The sequence below is a fragment of the Schistocerca gregaria genome, chromosome 11 (assembly GCF_023897955.1).
Source record: "Schistocerca gregaria isolate iqSchGreg1 chromosome 11, iqSchGreg1.2, whole genome shotgun sequence".
Classification (NCBI taxonomy): domain Eukaryota; kingdom Metazoa; phylum Arthropoda; class Insecta; order Orthoptera; family Acrididae; genus Schistocerca; species Schistocerca gregaria.
This window is the reverse complement of record NC_064930.1, coordinates 67,415,062-67,435,641: the sequence shown is the minus strand read 5'-3', so window position 1 is coordinate 67,435,641 and position 20,580 is coordinate 67,415,062. Positions and strand designations below refer to the sequence as shown.

General features: G+C 44.9%; 1 protein-coding gene across 1 annotated transcript in view; it reads right to left on the bottom strand.

Annotated features, from left to right (window-relative positions):
• The window catches only part of LOC126295112 (probable cytochrome P450 6a14), a 368,581-nt gene that overhangs the window by 190,966 nt on the left and 157,035 nt on the right, over positions 1–20,580 (bottom strand). The window contains exon 2 of the mRNA XM_049987370.1: positions 6,942–7,042. The gene's annotated coding sequence lies outside the window, so the exon portion shown is untranslated. The remainder of the gene's footprint in view (positions 1–6,941; positions 7,043–20,580) is intronic.

Sequence of the window (20,580 nt, the reverse complement as noted above, 5' to 3'; positions counted from 1 at the left end):
ATGAAATAGAACAGCAGCATAATCGCAATCAGGTACGTGATGTCTTCCAGAAAATCAGCAGCATCGCCGGCGTATTTAATCCTCGTACGTGGGTGGTATATAACGAGAAGGGTAACCCTATCAGAGACAAGAAACACGTTGTTGCGAGTTGGAAGCAGTACTGTGAAAAGCTGTACTCTGGAATTAAGAACAGTGCGGGCTGGCAGGCAGCAACTTACTTCGGAGCCTACAATCTCACGCAGTGACATAATGCGATTGAACATCTCAAGAATTATAAAGCCCCTGGTGAAGAATCATAAAGCCCCTGGTGTAGACGGTATATCTGGAGTGATGATCAAAGAAAGGGGACAGGAAGGTACTGATGTGGTGCATCCATTATGTAAAACAATGTGGGAAACTGGGGAGTGGCAATGCGCGCTAGACAGAACGGCTGCCCTGCGCGGCGAACTGAAAAGAAAACGATCCACGTTCTCGCTGAGCGATAACCACTTTACTAACAATCGTAACTGCAAGCAAGTGGCACGATAATCCTTGTCCGATGTGTCCGTCTATCGCTTCGTTACATGCCGGATTTCTCCGGAGCACTTCGAATCGACTTTCCTGTCTCTTTTTTTTTCCATTCCTGCAAACGCCAGTGACCTTGCAGCTGTGGTGTCAAAACTGCGCGGTAAACCTAAACGTTGCAGTCTCTGTTGGTAAGCGCCCATTACGCAAAGAGAGGTTCAAATGTGTGTGAAATCTTATGGGACTTGACTGCTAAGGTCATCAGTGCCTAAGTTCACACACTCCTTAGGAGAAACACACACACACACACACATCCGTGCCAGAGGGAGGACTTGAACCTCCGCCGGGACCAGCCGCACAGTCCATGACTGCAGCGCCTCAGACCGCTCGGCTAATCCCGCGCGGCACAGCATTTCCCCTCACGCGTCTAAGCCCACCGCAAAGAACAATCTTGTCACCTAGATTTTTGTTTACCATTTTCAGCAGCTGTTTTTGAAGAATCCTGACGTGCAGAAATAGCATACTAGTCGGGTTAAAAATTGTTTTCTAACGCAGTTGTTGTGCCATTTCTTCACATCGGAAATTTTGCTATTCCGTTCACACCGCCACCCCCCTAGCGCAATCGGATCTCTTCTTTGTGCCACCTATACTTGCTTCACACTGTCGAAGTGAAAGAGTGGACGTGATGGAAGTTCAGAAAGTACTAACAATCCTTCACACAGTGAAAGCAAAATTACTTTCTACTGCAATTTCAAGTATTCCGAAAAAAAAGGTAATATAAAAAAAAATATCGGTACTCGATATGTGGGTTAATGATACATAGCCGATATATGAGGGTCACTCCAGAAGAAATGCACACTATTTTTGTAAAAATACAGTTTTCATTCTGCATGTGTGAAAGTTTTGCAGTGTGTAGATACATCCTTCCCACTTGTTCTTACTCAATACATTATTGATTAAGAACCAGTTTGCTTTTGATCTGATCGACAAAACAAAGCAATGCCTCCTTAGTAATATATATGAAGGATATGAAAACAAGAAACTCACTTGTCCTACACTGTTAGATTTAACAAAAGCCTTCGACACAGTCACACATGAAATAATGATTAAAAAACTAGAACATTATGGTACTGCACATAAGCCATTACAATTTTTTCAATCATACTTAAGCAATAGGGTACAATTCGTAAAAACAAACTATAAAAAGTCAACAACCACGAAAGTAAAGAGAGGAATTCAACAAGGCTCAGTGCTTGGCCCTTTCCTGTTCATTGTTTACATCAATGACTTCTGAAATTATATGACATGCAACAATGAACTGTATGCTGATGATATGACACTAATAACAGATGGAGACAATCTGCAAGATGTCACGGAATACAACAAAGTAGTACCTGAAATGAGCAGTGATTGGTGCAGAGTCAATCTTTTATCAATAAAAAAATTGAAAACTGAAGAAATTTACTTAACCCTGAAACCAATTGGACAGAATACAAAAAATGTCAAGTTACTAGGTTTACATATAGATCAAAAACTTACATGGGACTGACACACAAATTATCTATGTGGCAAACTTGCTCGAACTCTATCTCTATTACACAAGCTGAGACACGTTATCATTAAAAATCTGCTAATCTGCACATACTTTGCTTTTTTCCATTCATAACTGCAATACGGGGTACTTCTTTGCGGTAACTCAGTGGTTTCAAGTACCATCCTCAAGTGGCAGAAGAAAGTAGTTAGCTACATTTTAGGAATAGCACCAAGACAAAGTAGCAAAAACCACTTTCAAGAACTAAAGATAATGACACTACCTAGTATATACATTTATAATTGTTTAATAGATGCTAAAAAGAACGTAAAGAACTTCAATTTAAGATCTGAAGTGCATGTTCATAATACTCGAAATAATAGTGAAATAGACCTACCACACACAAGGCTGACATTAACACAAAAGAGCCATAAACACCGTAGCTTGAAATTTTATAACAGACTCTCAAAGGCTGTGCGCGAAACACCGATGAATAACTTTAAGCAAACAATAGAAGTGTGGCTCAAATGTACGCCATATTACTCACTTGATGAGTTTCTAAACAGTGACACAAAAGAGATATGCTACATGAAACAAAATAACTGCCATATGAATTATGCCTGTATGCTTGTGACAGTAATGTACCAACAAAGACTTTTGCATGGGTACGTAAGATGTACCATAAATATATCTTGATACTACTGTATATTTTACTGTTATGATGAATTATTATTATTATTATTACAATTGAGAATGAATAATTGTTGTATTATCAATATTACTTTAGCATGCGTATCTGCTTGCCCTGCACAGGCACAATTATGTAGAATAATAATTATTGTAATTTAATAAAATGTATTGAACGCTCTGACGATGCCAATTGTATGGAAACCATACTGAAAGGCGAATAAAGATTCTATTCTATTCTATTCTGTTTTCGAACTTAGTTCAACCTCTTCCCGTGAGTGGCGCCGTCACAGCATGTCTTCAAGATGGCTGCTACACTTTACGTTCGTCAGAAGCAACGTGCTGTCATAGAATTCCTGTGCTGTGAAAACGAGACAGTGGGGAACATCCACAGGAGGTTGTAAAAGGTGTGCGGAGATGCTGCTGTCGATGGCAGTACAGTTAGTCGGTGGGGGAGCAGGTTACGTGACGAAAGCAGGCACGGCAATATTGAGGATTGTCCTCGCAGCGGCAGGCCTCGTACTGCACACACTCCAGACAACGTGCAGGGAGGTAACGAATTGGTGACTGCTGACAGACGCGTCACAGTGAACGGATTGTCACACTACGTTGGAATAGGGGAAGGAAGTGTTTGCAGAATACTGGAAGTGTTCGCTTTAAAAAAGGTGGGTTCCCAGGATGTTGACACTGGCTCACAAAGAAACAAGAAAAATGGTATGCAGCGAACTTTTGGAACAGTACGAGAATGATGGAGATGAATTTCTTGGAAGAATTGAGACAGGTGATGAAACGTGGCTCCATCATTTTTCACCAGAGACGAAGAGGCAATCAATGGAGTGGCATCGTGCAAATTCAACCAAGAACAAAGAATTCAAAACCACACCTTCTGCTGGAAAAGTTGTGGCTACGGTGTTTTTCGATTCCGAAGGACTCTCGCTTGTGGACAGCGTGCCAAGTGGAACCACCATAAATCCTGATGCATATGTGACGACACTGAAGAAACTTCCAGCTCGGCTGAGTCGTGTTCGACCACATCGGCAAAAGCAGGATGTTTTGCTGTTGTGCGACAATGCACGGCCACGTGTCAGCCAAAAAACCGCGGAAGCGATCACAAAACTCGGATGGACAACACTGAAACACCGACCTTACAGTCCTGACCTGGCTCCATGTGACTATCATCTCTTTGGGAAACTGAAAGACTCTCTTCGTGGAACAAGGTTTGAAGATGATGATTGCCTCGTACACGCTGCCAAACAGTGGCTCCAACAGGTTGGTCCAGAATTTTACCGTGCAGGTGTACAGGCTCTGGTTCCAAGATGGCGTAAGGCAGTTTAGAGGGATGGAAACTATGTGGAGAAATGAAAATATCGTTCCTAAAGGATGTATCTACACACTGTAAAACTTTCAAACATGTAGAATAAAAGATGGCTTTTTAAAAAAAATAGTGCGCGTTTCTTTTGGAGTGACTCTCGTATATCGATATTTATTGGATAATTTCGATATATTGTCAACAACCCTAGTATGAAACAGTCGCCGAACGAGCGGTCATGGGATGATTGCTAAGTATGCACCTACTTCATCAGCGTACTCCGGAAGCAATGAGAATATGACGAGATAGACTGTTGCGCGTATAGAGCCATACACCGAGCCATTTTTCCTTCTGTCGCTCTGTACTACAATGGATTGGGACACAAAACGGATAATATTGGTAGGAAGTACCCTGAGCCAAACACTCAATGGCGGAGTAGTGGTGTGCCCTGTACGTTGTGAGCCGTTGAGTACCGAAGAGACATTGTAACCAACTAGCGCCAATTAGAAAGTGCAATGGCACGCCGGTGTCAACGCATCGGCAATGGAGAGCACAATTATAGCTGTGAGAGTAAGTCTAGGTCACCGGTGGCCCAGTGCAATTTGCAGTCGCATGTTGCACCGAGTATATAACGTGTGACAGTTGCTGATTAGGGCCTATTCTGTTACTATGATACCATGTGATTACAAGTGAAATGGCACGTCTTGTAGCTGACGTCGCTTACACAAGAGTCTTAAATTTCAGTACTTTCCTTATTTGTCGGTTCTTCCGTTACTTCTTGGTACTACCGTTCAATATTTAAGGTTGAATAACAAGTATATTGTTTTGTTTCTACTGGTTTTTGTTTATTTCAATCTAGTTTTCTTCAGGAAACAATTCACTAGCGTCCGAAAGAGTCACTAGTTCTTAGGTAATCAAACATCATAAGCAAAGACACAACCTTGTATATATTACGGTGTAAATTTGAAGTCGACAAACAAGAATAAATCGAAAAGTAAGCTTCACACAAAAAATGTGCAGAATCCAAAGTTGATTATTTTCGAGAGGGACATCTGCAGGCGCTAAAATTAGCTCGTCACCCCAGACCCTAGGGATGGAGCGGTAGACAACTTTAAAATTTCTAATGGGAACCCCCATTTTTTTATTGCAGAAACAGATTCTACATAAAAAACTACGTACATTTTGTCTTAAACATTTGTTGTGATTCTTGGTAGTTGGCACTGTAATTCAAGAAAATCCATGTTGTCATTTTTGCGTGGAAAATGTTTACGGATAAATAAAAAATACTTATTTACTTCGTAAATTTTGATTCGCTGGAACTAAAACGCTGCCTGTTTCCCCGTAGGGTGGGGTCTGAGAGAGAGAGAGAGGAATTAGAGTTTTACAAATGTTGACCCAAATATTAATTTTTTCCTGAGATTCGGATAAGTTTTGTTTGTTTCGTGGTCATGAGGCCACACAACTTTTCATTATCAAACAAATCATCTGACTAGCCAACTAACTAACCAAACATCCTACTTACTAACGAGTGAACTCATTAGCTCACAGAGTAAACAAAATAAAAGACTAACTGAGGAAAAGACGCGCGAACTAACGACGAAGCAGAGGCTGGATAAGAGTATCGATTATCGATCAGGGCTGTGTGGGATGTCGATTATCGTACATAATCTAAAAATGTAAACGACGTAACAGCCGCGATATTCCAAAATAAAATAAAGGTGAGAACAATGTGATTTAAGTAGATAAATTTTTGAATGTTGTTTTCTATATTTTTCCGCCCGAAACTAAACGACTCATGAAAGCACCCCAGTGTGAGACTTCTCGACAAACAAGAGTGATTACTCAGAATCTAATAAAAAATTAGGTTCGTGTGTCAGCTAGTTTCTTAATTAATGAGTTCACTCGTTATTAAGTTGGATGTTCGGTTAGTTAGCTAGTCAGACGATTTGTTTGATAATTAAAAGTTGTGTGGACTCATGACCACGAAACAAACAAAACTTATCCGAATCTCCGGAAAAAAATTAATATTTGGATCAACATTTGTAAAACTCTAATTCCTCTCTCTCTCAGACCCCACCCTACGGGGAAACAAGGAGAGTTTTGGTTTTAGCGAATCGAAATTTACGAAGCAAATAAGTATTTTTTATTTATCCGCAACCATTTTCCAGGCAAAAATGAGAACATGGTTTTTCTTGAATTACAGCGCCAGCCACCAAGAATGAAAACAAATGGTTAAGAGAAAATGTAAGTAGTTTTTTATGTATAATCTGATCTGCATCAATAAATAGAGGTTACCATTCGAAATTTTAAAGTTGCCTCCCACCCACCCCCAGGCGGCTGGGGTGGCGGGCTACTTTTAGCACCAGCATACGTCCCCCTCGAAAATAAACTTTGGATTCTACACACTTTTTCGTGTGAAGCTTATTTTTCTAGTTATTCTCGTTTGTCAACTTAAAATTACCACCCTGTATAGAGAACAACAGCGCTCCTGTCACACTTCCCTGGGTCACACCTGACGATACCTTCATCTCTGATGAACACTTGACATCGAGGACAGGGTTCTATTTTATAACAAGTCTTCGAGTCACGTATCTGTGAACGTATTACATATGCTCGTGCCTTCGTCACCCTGTGGGATATATATCTTGCTATTAAATTGAACCTCTGGATGGTCCCTTTGTGCTGGATGTTCGGATTTCATTTGACTGCCCCCTTAGTTCATTCTACAGTGTTACAAGGTTTGTCTACATCCACAAACGCATACGCCGTGGCGTATTGAAAGTAGTATCTAACTGGAATCCAGTGCAGGCCAAATGCGTTCATTATGCACGCCGAAGACCGCTAACTTCTCGAGTAAAGCAATGTGTTATTCCGTGTTTGTCACAGAGCACAAAGTATTTCCAGACTTACCTTCAGCGAAGCACAGCAGTGGCTAGAGCTGTAGTGGGCTCTGGACGTATTCCCCTTTATCGTCCCAGTTGACCACCTGGTCCGAGTTACGCAAGCCGCACCTGAGGAGAATGGAGATCAGAGATTAAAGAGCCGTATGCATTGGGATCGCTATTCACTAGCTACACTACTGGCCATTAGAATTGCTACACCAAGAAGAAATGCAACGGATAAACGGGAATTCACTGGACAAATATATTATACTAGAACTGACATGAGATTAGATTTTCACACAATTTGGGTGCATAGATCCTGAGAAATCAGTACCCAGAACAAACACATCTGGCCGTAATAACGGCCTTGATACGCCTGGGCATTGATTCAAACACAGCTCGGATGGCGTCTACAGGTACAGCTACCCTTGCAGCTTCAACACGATACCACAGTTCATCAAGAGTAGTGACTGGCGTATTGTGACGAGCCAGTTGATCGGCCACCATTGACCAGACGTTTTCACTTGGTGACAGATCTGGAGAATATGCTGGCCAGGGCAGCAGTCGAACATTTTCTGTATCCAGAAAGGCCCGTACAGGACCTGCAACCTGCGGTCGGGCATTATTCTGCTGAAATGTAGGATTTTGCAGCGATCGAACGAAGGGTAGAGCCACGGGTCGTAACACATCTGAAATGTAACGTCCACTGTTCAAAGTGCCGTCAGTGCGAACAAGAGGTGACGGAGACGTGTAACCAATGGCACCCCATACCATCACGCCGGGTGATACGCCAGTATGGCAATGACGAATACACGCTTCCAATGTGCATTCACCGCGATGTCGCCAAACACGGATGCGACCATCGTGATGCTGTAAACAGAACCTGGATTCACCCGAAAAAATGACGTTTTTCCATTCGTGCATCCAGGTTCGTCGAGTACACCATCGCAGGCGCTCCTGTCTGTGATGCAGCGTCAAGGGTAACCGCAGCCACGGTCTCCGAGCTGATAGTCCGTGCTGCTGCAAACGTCGTCGAACTGTTCGTGCAGATGGTTGTTGTCTTGCAAACGTCCCCATCTGTTGACTCAGGGATCGAGACGTGGCTGCACGATCCGTTACAGCCGTGCGGATAAGATGCCTGTCATCTCGACTGCTAGTGATACGAGGCCGTTGGCATCCAGCACGGCGTTCCGTATTACCCTCCTGAACCCACCGACTCCATATCCTGCTAACAGTCATTGGATCTCGATCAACGCGAGCAGCAATGTCGCTATACGACAAACGGCAATCGCGATAGGCTACAATCCGACCTTTACCAAAGTCGGAAACGTGATGGTACGCATTTCTCCTCCTTACACGAGGCACCAAAACAACGTTTCACCAGGCAACGCCGGTCAACTGCTGTTTGTGTACGAGAAATCGGTTGGAAACTTTCCTCATGTCAGCATGTTGTAGGTGTCGCCACCGGCGCCACCTTGTGTGAATGCTCTGAAAAGCTAATCATTTGCATATCACAGCATCTTCTTCCTGTAGGTTAAATTTCGCGTCTGTAGCACGTCATGTTCGTGGTGTAGCGATTTTAATGTCCAGTAGTGTATTTCTGCCAGGTAGATGAACGAAATCTCCAGTGCTCAAATGGAAGCAATTGAGCTGTTTTTGGAAAGCGGGAAGAAATGGTGGCGATGACCTGAAGTCGTCATTGACGGGTATGTAAATGATTAGACTTCCTGTGTGAGAAGTAGAAATGCCACCAGAGTGGATCAGTGTGGTTCGCGTTTACTGTTCTTACCAGACCTGGTAGGGTATATAAGGGGCGTGAAAAGCGGCAGCTTAATGCGTAATGTGGAGTTGTAACGTAATTCGAATCTCGTTGGTAGCAGCTTTTTTTTTTTTTACATTTACAATAATTCCATACTTACCAGCAAACGAAAATCGAAATTGACAAATATCGAATCTTTTTAATAAAAATTACGGAGGAGGAGAGGTTTAGTTTGGCGCCCCTTCGACAACGGGGTCATTAGGAACGTAACAGGAGTTCGGGGTACGGAAGAACGGAGAAAGAAATAGGCCGTTCGCTTTCGAAGGAACCATCCCAGCATTTTCCTGAAGCGGTTCAGGTAAATCGTGGAGAACGTAAATCGGGATGGCTGGACGCGGGTTTGAACCGTCGTCCTCCCGAATGCGCCGCCTCGCTCGTTTTACCGTTTTAAGCACTTTCATTTTACCGATGAAATAGTACGGAGCTCCTGAGATTGCGGCCAGCACCCTTGTCGCGTAATACCTGGCATGTGTAACGGTGCTGGATGACAAAACCTGACTCGAGCACCACTTCTTACGTTTGCCGTTTTTCACATACGTCACTGAATGATTCGGGGGAGGGTACCAAACGGCGAGGTTTTTTTTGCTTTGTTTGGGCTCATCCATCGCTTTATTTTCCATATGTTAGCACGAAGGCACCCTTTCTCACGACCAATAACAATACAGGATAGGAATGGTCAGTGTTTGTTCACGAGCCAACTGATAACAAGCATGCAGAGAATGACATATGGTCACCAGGTGATTTTGTGATATTTTGCTTAGAGCATGTGGTATCAATAAACCTGGTTTTTTTAACCTTTACCTTAGCATGAAAATGTCATACGATGGTCCAATGATCGCATTTTCCAGTTCTCAAGTACACTGACGTGGATCACTGTGGATTAAAGTATTTAAACGATCATCATCAAACCCTAAGAGGTTCCTTAACATGGAGAGTCACTAATGGCAAAAACGATCCTCCTTAAAATGGAAAAAACCATTTTCCTGCCCTGCTCTGTTGAATGGTATTATCCCCATACACTTCTCAAATGTTTCTGGCTGCGTCTGCTGCAGTTACCCTCTGTTGAACTCAAACAGAAGAATATGTCGGAAATGTTCCAATTTCTCCACTTGGCACTCCATTTTCTAGTGTCCACAGCTCCCCTCACTATCTCCAAATGACAAAATACATGTAGTGCAAATGTTTCTGGCTGCCTCCGCTGCTGTCACCCAACTCTTGAACCCAAACAGAAGATTATGTTGGAAATGTTCCGATTTCTCCACCTGGCACTCCGTTTTCTAGCATCCATAGCTCCACTCACTATAGCAATTGGAATACCAACATGCAAAACAAAAAAATGCTACAAACTTATTCATCAATCTAATATTTAGAATCGACCATGATAAAACACTATGAGGCATCTCCTAGCAGTGATTCCAGCCACCAGGTGGGTCTAAGATGTGCTTTGTCAGACAATGGAGGGCACATCTGTGATGTGTTCCTGTTTAATAGCTTCAGATGCTGATTTCCGTGCTCACATTTTGTTCTCACTAATATTTTGTGCATCCATTCAACAGAGAAGTCATGAATTGCTTTAGTGCGATAATTGGTTTAACGATATGTGTAAATAGTACAGGCTGCTGTAAGCCGGTAGCAGCCAGGCAATGCTACATTGATCAGCATGCAAAAAAAGTCATGTTGGGCAAGGCAGACAGGGCCAACAGTTTGCTCTGACCACCACTGTAATCCATTCCTTCCACCATTTGTTCAACTATAGATAAACTACAACTTAAATAAAAAAAATTTCTCTCTGACTCATTGCATGACTCCTTCATTTATTAGGCAACCCACCTCATATTTAACAGCCTCCTGTAACAACATTTCAAACACTTCTGCACCTATTATCATTTCTGTCTTCCCAATAGTCTACATTTTGCACCTACAAAAGACTGTGCTCTAAGCAGATTTCCATGAATCTTTTTCTCGTCTCAAGATCCACACCTTGGTCTTCATAGCGTTTTTTTTCAAAAGAAATATGTTTTGTCTCATGCAATTCTGGCATCTTTCATCTTTCAGATCTACTTCTGAGATAGAAAAATTTATCAACCTCTCCAGGAGTCCGTTGCTCAAGTTAACAAGGATGGGGAAGGTGTGTGTGTGTGTGTGTGTGTGTGTGTGTGTGTGAGAGAGAGAGAGAGAGAGAGAGAGAGAGAGAGAGAGAGAGAGAGAGTAAGACGTGTATATTTCTATTGTCTATTGTCAAACCACAATTTATGAAAGATGTTTATATTTTATTAATAGCATTAAGTAGGAATAATTAATGTTTGTCATGTTGGAAATAATTGTGGTAGGAGGGAATGTATGCACCAAAGTATTGTTGACAAGAGAGATCACAAATTGATATAATTTTAAAAAGGGCGGGAGAGACAGCGTATGGATACATTTTAAGAAAAGAGCGGGAAAGACCGCGCATTGATACATTTTGTAATGGTAGCAAGGATTGTCTGCACCAGAAAGCATTGTTGGGGGGAGAGACCGCAGTAGGAAGTCAGCAGTAAGCGAGAAGTGAAGCGAGTCGGTAGCAGGTCTGAAGCGAGAGGCTGAGAGGAGCGGTGTGCCTGCCAGCCACCAGCCGTGACTTACAAGAGATTGTAAACGGATGTACAGAGACATCAGCTAACTATTATCATAAGAGGAACTAATATTATCGAATTATTTTTTTGAGAAACTCAAGACTACTGAAGGTATGTTTGCGCAATGCTAGTTGTAAGATTATTGTAAAAAGTAAGTAACGTTTGTAAAATCATTTCATTACCACCATTAAACATCTGAAGAAACGTTTTGAGAATATAATTAATTTTTGCCAGCAATATTGCATTATTGATTATAATCCATTTCAAAAACCATTAACGTGAAACTTTGCAAACCTTTATTTTTGTCAAGAAAAAGTTTAACTATGAATTACGTAACTTCAGGCAAATTAATTGAAAAATAACGTCAGCTTTGCTGTTAAAGAATAAACGTCAGCTTTGGTAATAAATACAGCCACTTATTATGACAGCCCACCGGCATCTAATAGAGTATAGTAAACCAGAGTAAGTACACTCCTGGAAATGGAAGAAAGAACACATTGACACCGGTGTGTCAGAGCCACCATACTTGCTCCGGACACTGCGAGAGGGCTGTACAAGCAATGATCACACGCACGGCACAGCGGACACACCACGAACCGCGGTGTTGGCCGTCGAATGGCGCTAGCTGCGCAGCATTTGTGTACCGCCGCCGTCAGTGTCAGCCAGTTTGCCGTGGCATACGGAGCTCCATCGCAGTCTTTAACACTGGTAGCATGCCGCGACAGCGTGGACGTGAACCGTATGTGCAGTTGACGGACTTTGAGCGAGGGCGTATAGTGGGCATGCGGGAGGCCGGGTGGACGTACCGCCGAATTGCTCAACACGTGGGGCGTGAGGTCTCCACAGTTCATCGATGTTGTCGCCAGTGGTCGGCGGAAGGTGCACGTGCCCGTCGACCTGGGACCGGACCGCAGCGACGCACGGATGCGCGCCAAGACCGTAGGGGACCGCACCGCCACTTCCCACCAAATTAGGGACACTGTTGCTCCTGGGGTATCGGCGAGGACCATTCGCAACCGTCTCCATGAAGCTGGGCTACGGTCCCGCACACCGTTAGGCCGTCTTCCGCTCACGCCCCAACATCGTGCAGCCCGCCTCCAGTGGTGTCGCGACAGGCGTGAATGGAGGGACGAATGGAGACGTGTCGTCTTCAGTGATGAGAGTCGCTTCTGCCTTGGTGCCAATGATGGTCGTATGCGTGTTTGGCGCCGTGCAGGTGAGCGCCACAATCAGGACTGCATACAACCGAGGCACACAGGGCCAACACCCGGCATCATGGTGTGGGGAGCGATCTCCTACACTGACCGTACACCTCTGGTGATCGTCGAGGGGACACTGAATAGTGCACGGTACATCCAAACCGTCATCGAACCCATCGTTCTACCATTCCTAGACTGGCAAGGGAACTTGCTGTTCCAACAGGACAATGCACGTCCGCATGTATCCCGAGCCACCCAACGTGCTCTAGAAGGTGTAAGTCAACTACCCTGGCCAGCAAGATCTCCGGATCTGTCCCCCATTGAGAATGTTTGGGACTGGATGAAGCGTGGTCCCACGCGGTCTGCACGTCCAGCACGAACGCTGGTCCAACTGAGGCGCCAGGTGGAAATGGCATGGCAAGCCGTTCCACAGGACTACATCCAGCATCTCTACGATCGTCTCCATGGGAGAATAGCAGCCTGCATTGCTGCGAAAGGTGGATATACACTGTACTAGTGCCGACATTGTGCATGCTCTGTTGCCTGTGTCTATGTGCCTGTGGTTCTGTCAGTGTGATCATGTGATGTATCTGACCCCAGGAATGTGTCAATAAAGTTTCCCCTTCCTGGGACAATGAATTCACAGTGTTCCTATTTCAATTTCCAGGAGTGTATATTCATGTCGCAGTTCGATGTGGCAGTCACATGGCGACCCACTAACAGTAAAAAAGTTGAGGAACAGTTTTGGGTTACTGCAGGCAACGACTCAGGGCCACGACTACGACACATTCTATGTTTCGTCGAAATAATCAGAAAATCACTTTTAATAAGAAGCGATTAAATTTGAATGCGAAGATTGAGAAAGAGAATTAATTTCAAAGGGAAGGTTTCATTTGTTATTACTAAGAAAGAGGTAGAAATCATAAGGGAACACTTCATAGGTTAATGTAAAAGGGAAGGTTGAGTAACAAAAGATCAAAAGATATATAGAGGAGACGTGAAGGTTTCGAGAGAGAGAGAGAGAGAGAGAGAGAGAGAGAGAGAGAGAAATCCTAAGGGACCAAACTGCTGAGGTCATCGCTCCCTAGACTTACACACTATTTTAACTTACGCTGAGAACAACATACACACCCACGCCCGAGGCAGAACTCGAACCTCCAGCGGGAGGGGCCGCGCAATCCGTGACATGGCGCCTCAAACCACGCGGCGATGGGGAAGGAAGTTAGCCGTGCCCTTTCAAAGGAACCATCCCGGCATTTGCCTGAAGCGATTCAGGTAAATCGTGGGAAACCTAAATCAGGATGGCCGGACACGGGTTTGAACCGTCGTCCTCCTGAATGCGAGTCCAGTGACTAACCACACCGCCACCTCGCTCTGTAATAAAAAGAGCATCTTGCTACTTATAGTCACCGCTGACAAGAAAATGCCAGTATTCGCAATAAATAAAAAGTTTGTATAAAAATGTGAAAGATGAAATAGAAAATGAAGTACCTAGTCGTTTTATCTGGAGATTGAACAGTATCTGCGACGTTTTTTAATGTAATTGATCACACCAAAACAAAGTGTTATGTTTATTAAAACGGTATGATTGGATATTCGTTACTTGAGATTTAAATTTGGTAATAAATGTTGTTGTTGTTCTGGTGATGGTGGGTCTGAATACGAAGACTGGTTTGGTACAACTCTACACGTTACTACTGTATCTTATGCAAGCCTCTTTGTATCTGAATAACTACAGCAAACTGAACCTGCTTACTGTATTCTCAGTCTCTCTCTCTAGGACTTTCAGCCCGTATAGTTCCCTCCAAAACTAAACTGGTGATTCCTGGATGCCTCAGAATTTATCCTATTAATACATCAGCTGTGATGTGTCATTGTCTTCTCTCCCTAATTCGACTCAGTACATCCTCATTACTTGGACGACCTGCCCACCTAATCTTCAGCCGGCCGCTGTGGCCGACAGGTTCTAGGTGCTTCAGTCCGGAACCACGCTGCTGACACGGTCGCAGGTTCGAATTCTGCCTCAGGCATCGATGTGTGTGATGTCCTTAGGTTAGTTAGGTTTAAGTAGTTCTAAGTTCTTGGGGATTGATGACCTCAGATGTTAAGTCTCATAGCGCTTGGGGTCATTTGAGCCATTTTAATCTTTAGTATTCTTCCGTAGCATCGCATTTGACACACTTCTTCGCTTTTCTTGTCTAAACTGTTATCGTCCATACTTCAGTTCCATACAACCTACACAAATACTTTCAGAAAATACCTCCTAACATACACTCCAGGAAATTGAAATAAGAACACCGTGAATTCATTGTCCCAGGAAGGGGAAACTTTATTGACACATCCCTGGGGTCAGATACATCACATGATCACACTGACAGAACCACAGGCACATAGACACAGGCAACAGGGCATGCACAATGTCGGCACTAGTACAGTGTATATCCATCTTTCGCAGCAATGCAGGCTGCTATTCTCCCATGGAGACGATTGTAGAGATGCTGGATGTAGTCCTGTGGAACGGCTTGCCATGCCATTTCCACCTGGCGCCTCAGTTGGACCAGCGTTCGTGCTGGACGTGCAGACCGCGTGGGACCACGCTTCATCCAGTCCCAAACATTCTCAATGGGGGACAGATCCGGAGATCTTGCTGGCCAGGGTAGTTGACTTACACCTTCTAGAGCACGTTGGGTGGCTCGGGATACATGCGGACGTGCATTGTCCTGTTGGAACAGCAAGTTCCCTTGCCGGTCTAGGAATAGTAGAACGATGGGTTCGATGACGGTTTGGATGTACCGTGCACTATTCAGTGTCCCCCCGACGATCACCAGAGGTGTACGGCCAGTGTAGGAGATCGCTCCCCACACCATGATGCCGGGTGTTGGCCCTGTGTGCCTCGGTCGTATGCAGTCCTGATTGTGGCGCTCACCTGCACGGCGCCAAACACGCATACGACCATCATTGGCACCAAGGCAGAAGCGACTCTCATCGCTGAAGACGACACGTCTCCATTCGTCCCTCCATTCACGTCTGTCGCGACACCACTGGAGGCGGGCTGCACGATGTTGGGGCGTGAGCGGAAGACGGCCTAACGGTGTGCGGGACCGTAGCCCAGCTTCATGGAGACGGTTGCGAATGGTCCTCGCCGATACCCCAGGAGCAACAGTGTCCCTAATTTGCTGGGAAGTGGCGGTTCAGTCCCAGGTCGACGGGCACGTGCACCTTCCGCCGACCACTGGCGACAACATCGATGTACTGTGGAGACCTCACGCCCCACGTGTTGAGCAATTCGGCGGTACGTCCACCCGGCCTCCCGCATGCCCACTATACGCCCTCGCTCAAAGTCCGTCAACTGCACATACGGTTCACGTCCACGCTGTCGCGGCATGCTACCAGTGTGAAAGACTGCGATGGAGCTCCGTATGCCACGGCAAACTGGCTGACACTGGCGGCGGCGGTGCACAAATGCTGCGCAGCTAGCGCCATTCGACGGCCAACACCGCGGTTCCTGGTGTGTCCGCTGTGCCGTGCGTGTGATCGTTGCTTGTACAGCCCTCTCGCACTGTCCGGAGCAAGTATGGTGGATCTGACACACCGGTGTCAATGTGTTCTTTTTTCCATTTCCAGGAATGTATAATGAAAAAAACAAAAAACATTTGTACTTGATCCAAAGTTTCAGTTTCTGTTTGTCATGTCTGTACGAGAAATACATACTGAAAGATGTGATGTCGAGGGCACATCTGACGAATAATTGTACATTACTTTTTCTGTCTGGCGCTATGTGATTTAAAGTATCCGGACACCCCATAAACATAGGTATTTCATATTAGGTGGACTGTGCTCCCATTTACTGCCAGGTAGACCAAATCAGCAACTTCAGTATTCGAATTTTTCATACTTTAGGGCCAGTTCTCACTTTTCGTGCCATAAATATGTCGTGTCTGTGTGTGTGTGTGTGTCACTTTGTAATTGGTTTTTACATCGTCAGAGGGCAGAATGGGGCGCTCTGCAGAATTCATGGACTTCGAACGTGGTCAGGTGATTGGGTGCCACTTGTGTCATACGTCTGTACGCGAGATTTCCACACTGCTAAACATCCCTAGGTCCACTGTTTCCGATGTGATAGTGAAGTGGAAACGTGAAGGGACACGTACAGCACAAAAGCGTACAGGCCGACGTCGTCTGTTGACTGACAGAGACCGCCGACAGTTGAAGAGGGTCGTAATGTGTAACAGGCAGACGTCTATCCAGACCATGACACAGGAATTCCAAACTGCATCAGGATCCACTGCAAGTACTGTGACAGTTAGGCGGGAGGTGAGAAAACATGGATTTCATAGTCGTGCCACACATCACGCAGGTAAAAATGCCGAACGACGCCTCGCTCTGTGTAAAGAGCGTAAAAGCTGCACGACTGAACAGTGGAAAATCTTTGTGTGGAGTGACGAATCACGGTACACAATGTGGAGACCCGATGGCAGGGTGTGCGAATGGCGAATGCCCGGTGAACGTCATCTGCCAGCGTGTGTAGTGCCAACAGTAAAATTCGGAGGCAGTTGTGTTATGGTGCAGCCCGCCTCCAGTGGTGTCGCGACAGGCGTGAATGGAGGGACGAATGGAGACGTGTCGTCTTCAGCGATGAGAGTCGCTTCTGCCTCGGTGCCAATGATGGTCGTATGCGTGTTTGGCGCCGTGCAGGTGAGCGCCACAATCAGGACTGCATACGACCGAGGCACACAGGGCCAACACCCGGCATCGTGATGTGGGGAGCTATCTCCTACACTGGCCGTACACCTCTGGTGATCGTCGAGGGGACACTGAATAGTGCACGGTACATCCAAACCGTCATCGAAGCCATCGTTCTACCATTCCTAGACCGTCAAGGGAACTTGCTGTTCCAACAGGACAATGCACGTCCGCATGTATCCCGTGCCACCCAACGTGCTCTAGAAGGTGTAAGTCAACTACCCTGGCCAGCAAGATCTCCGGATCTGTCCCCCATTGAGCATGTTTGGGACTGGATGAAGCGTCGTCTCACGCGGTCTGCACGTCCAGCACGAACGCTGGTCCAACTGAGGCGCCAGGTGGAAATGGCATGGCAAGCCGTTCCACAGGACTACATCCAGCATCTCTACGATCGTCTCCGTGGGAGAATAGCAGCCTGCATTGCTGCGAAAGGTGGATATACACTGTACTAGTGCCGACATTGTGCATGCTCTGTTGCCTGTGTCTATGTGCCTGTGGTTCTGTCAGTGTGATCATGTGATGTATCTGACCCCAGGAATGTGTCAATAAAGTTTCCCCTTCCTGGGACAATGAATTCACGGTGTTCTTATTCCAACTTCCGGCACCGACGCAAAGTACATAAGGAACATAATAGAGGAGTAAAACCTCTCGCGGTTTTCTTGGAATTGCCAGAGTAGTGCACCTTACTACTTGCACATTACGTTGCTTTAAAAGTGTACTAAATGTGTAAAAAGTTCGAAGTGAATCTGTGATCCGAACGTCGCGGCCTCCCCTAGTGATGGTTCATATGGCTCTGAGCACTATGGGACTTAACATCTATGGTCATCAGTCCCCCAGAACTTAGAACTACTTAAACGTAACTAACCTAAGGACATCACACAACACCCAGTCACCACGTGGCAGCGAGAATCCCTGACCCCGCCGGGAATCCCCTAGTGAGACGGTACTGCATATGCATGTATTCTGATTAGGATTCGCTCTGTGAGACAGAATGTCAAAAGCGTAATGGAAATCTAGAGATACCGAATCGATTTGAAATCCCTTGGTGATATCACCGAAAACTTTGTGGGAACATTCTTAACAGCGTTCAGAGATAATTGCTTCGTAGTGGTTTAGGAAACTGATCCCTACGCACTGAGAATCGAACCCGGGAACCCTGGAGCGGGAAGCGAGAACGCTACCGCACGACCACGGGATGCGAACAGTTAATTACATATTGTTACGGTGTCATAGAAATCTCCAGTTCTAAATCCCTGGATGAATTAATTACTATGCTTGGATGTCTCGGCAAATGCTGTTATGGTGCATTTTGAGGTCTTCTGAGTGAGTTTACTAAATATTTCTTCAAAAATGAAAAATAATATAAGACTGCAGTCGACTCTCAAGCAAAGGTTCTACTAACAGTCTCCCGCAGTGCGAGCTCTATGGCAGAGAAGTTTGTCCGTTATTACCCAGATGCTATTGACGCTTTACTTTTCCACGTGACATCTAAAGTTACAGTTTTCTGTATAAAAGAAATCCCTTAGAAAATGTGTCGGGATTCTTTTTATCATATAGTGTATTTATGCATAAAATGTTTCAAGTGGCTCTTACAACTATGGGACTTAACATCTGAGGTCATCAGTCCCCTAGAACTTAGAACTACTTAAACCTAACTAACCTGAGGACACCACACACACCCATGCCCGAGGCAGGATTCGAAGCTGCGACCGTAAGCAGTCGCATGGCTCCGAACTGAAGCGCCTAGAACCGCTCGGCCACCGCGGCCGGCATTTACGTATACATGTACGTATGTATGTATGCGTATCTGCTGACGATTGTATGTTTTAGCCATACCATAAATACACTGAAGCGTCAGAAAATCTCAGATGTCGCTGCGGCCTGAAAAAGTCCTGCAAGAACGGGACCAACGACGATTGAAGAGAATCGTCCCGCGTGACAGAAGTGCAAACCTTCCGCAAACTGATGCAGATTTCAGTCCTGGGCCATCAACTGAAGTTCAGACGTCCATCACGGAGAAAATCGCATACAGGCTTATCTGCTTCTAAGGGTGGAATTTATCGCGACGACACACGGGAGCAGCGTGCACCGTTTGTCGTTTCTTGGGAAGCCCTATAAAAATTAAACTAAACCTACGCCTATGTGAAGTGTAAATAAAGTACAAAGATGGGTGTACTTTTGTAGATAAAAACCGTAGCTAATACGAAAAAGATAAAGATAAAACCTACAACCCCTTTAAAGGGAGTTTTCTTGTTAAAAATGTAATAAAATATTATTTTAGTACCAAAGAATAATAAAATTTAAAGACGTTCTTTGTAACCGTGATAATCCTATCTCATTTATGATAAAAAGATTTGGTTCAAATACCTGTACTACTCTGGTCTCTGCTGTTGAATTAAGGCGCTTAGCTGTTTTGATGCACAGCACGTGTGGCATTTTATAACGAGATTCTTGATGCCATTGACAATGATAACTCTTTCGTACAACGCAACGTGTTCAGTGATTAAGCGGCTTTCCATGTTAGCGGACAGGTAAACAAACACAATAATATCTACGAGAATCGTCCAAAGTGAATGTGTTTTATGCGATACCGCGATCATATGTTTACGGCCCATTCTTCTTTGGCGAAAACACGGTTAACGGTCAACAGCATCTGGCTATTTTACAAAACTGGTTGTTTGCGAGGCTGCACGAAGACAACTTCATTTTTCAACAAGACGGGTCACACCCTCACTGGAGTCGCCAAGTGTGTGAATATCTGAATGGAACTCTACCGAACCGTTGGATTGGTCACCAAGGAGCTGGCGACTTAGCTTGTCTCAGCTGGGCTCCACGGTCACCGGATTTGACACCCTCTGAATTCTTCCTGTAGGGTTTCGTTAAAGACAACGTTTATGTACCATCACTCGCATACAACGCGAGAGAGTTAAAGAACCGCATACACACTGCCATAACATCAGTGACGAAGGATATGTATGCCATTTTCCTTGACTTCCGGAACGCGTTCGATACAGTTCCGCACTCTCGCCTGATAAACAAAATAAGACCCTACGGAATATCAGACCAGCTGTGTGGCTGGATTGAAGAGTTTTTAGCAAACAGAACTCAGCGTGTTGTTCTCAATGGAGAGACGTCTACAGACGTTAAAGTAACCTCTGTCGTGCCACAGGGGAGTGTTATGGGACCATTGCTTTTCACAATATACATAAATGACCTAGTAGATAGTGTCGGAAGTTCCGTGCGGCTTTTCGCGGATGATGCTGTAGTATACATAGAAGTTGCAGTATTAGAAAA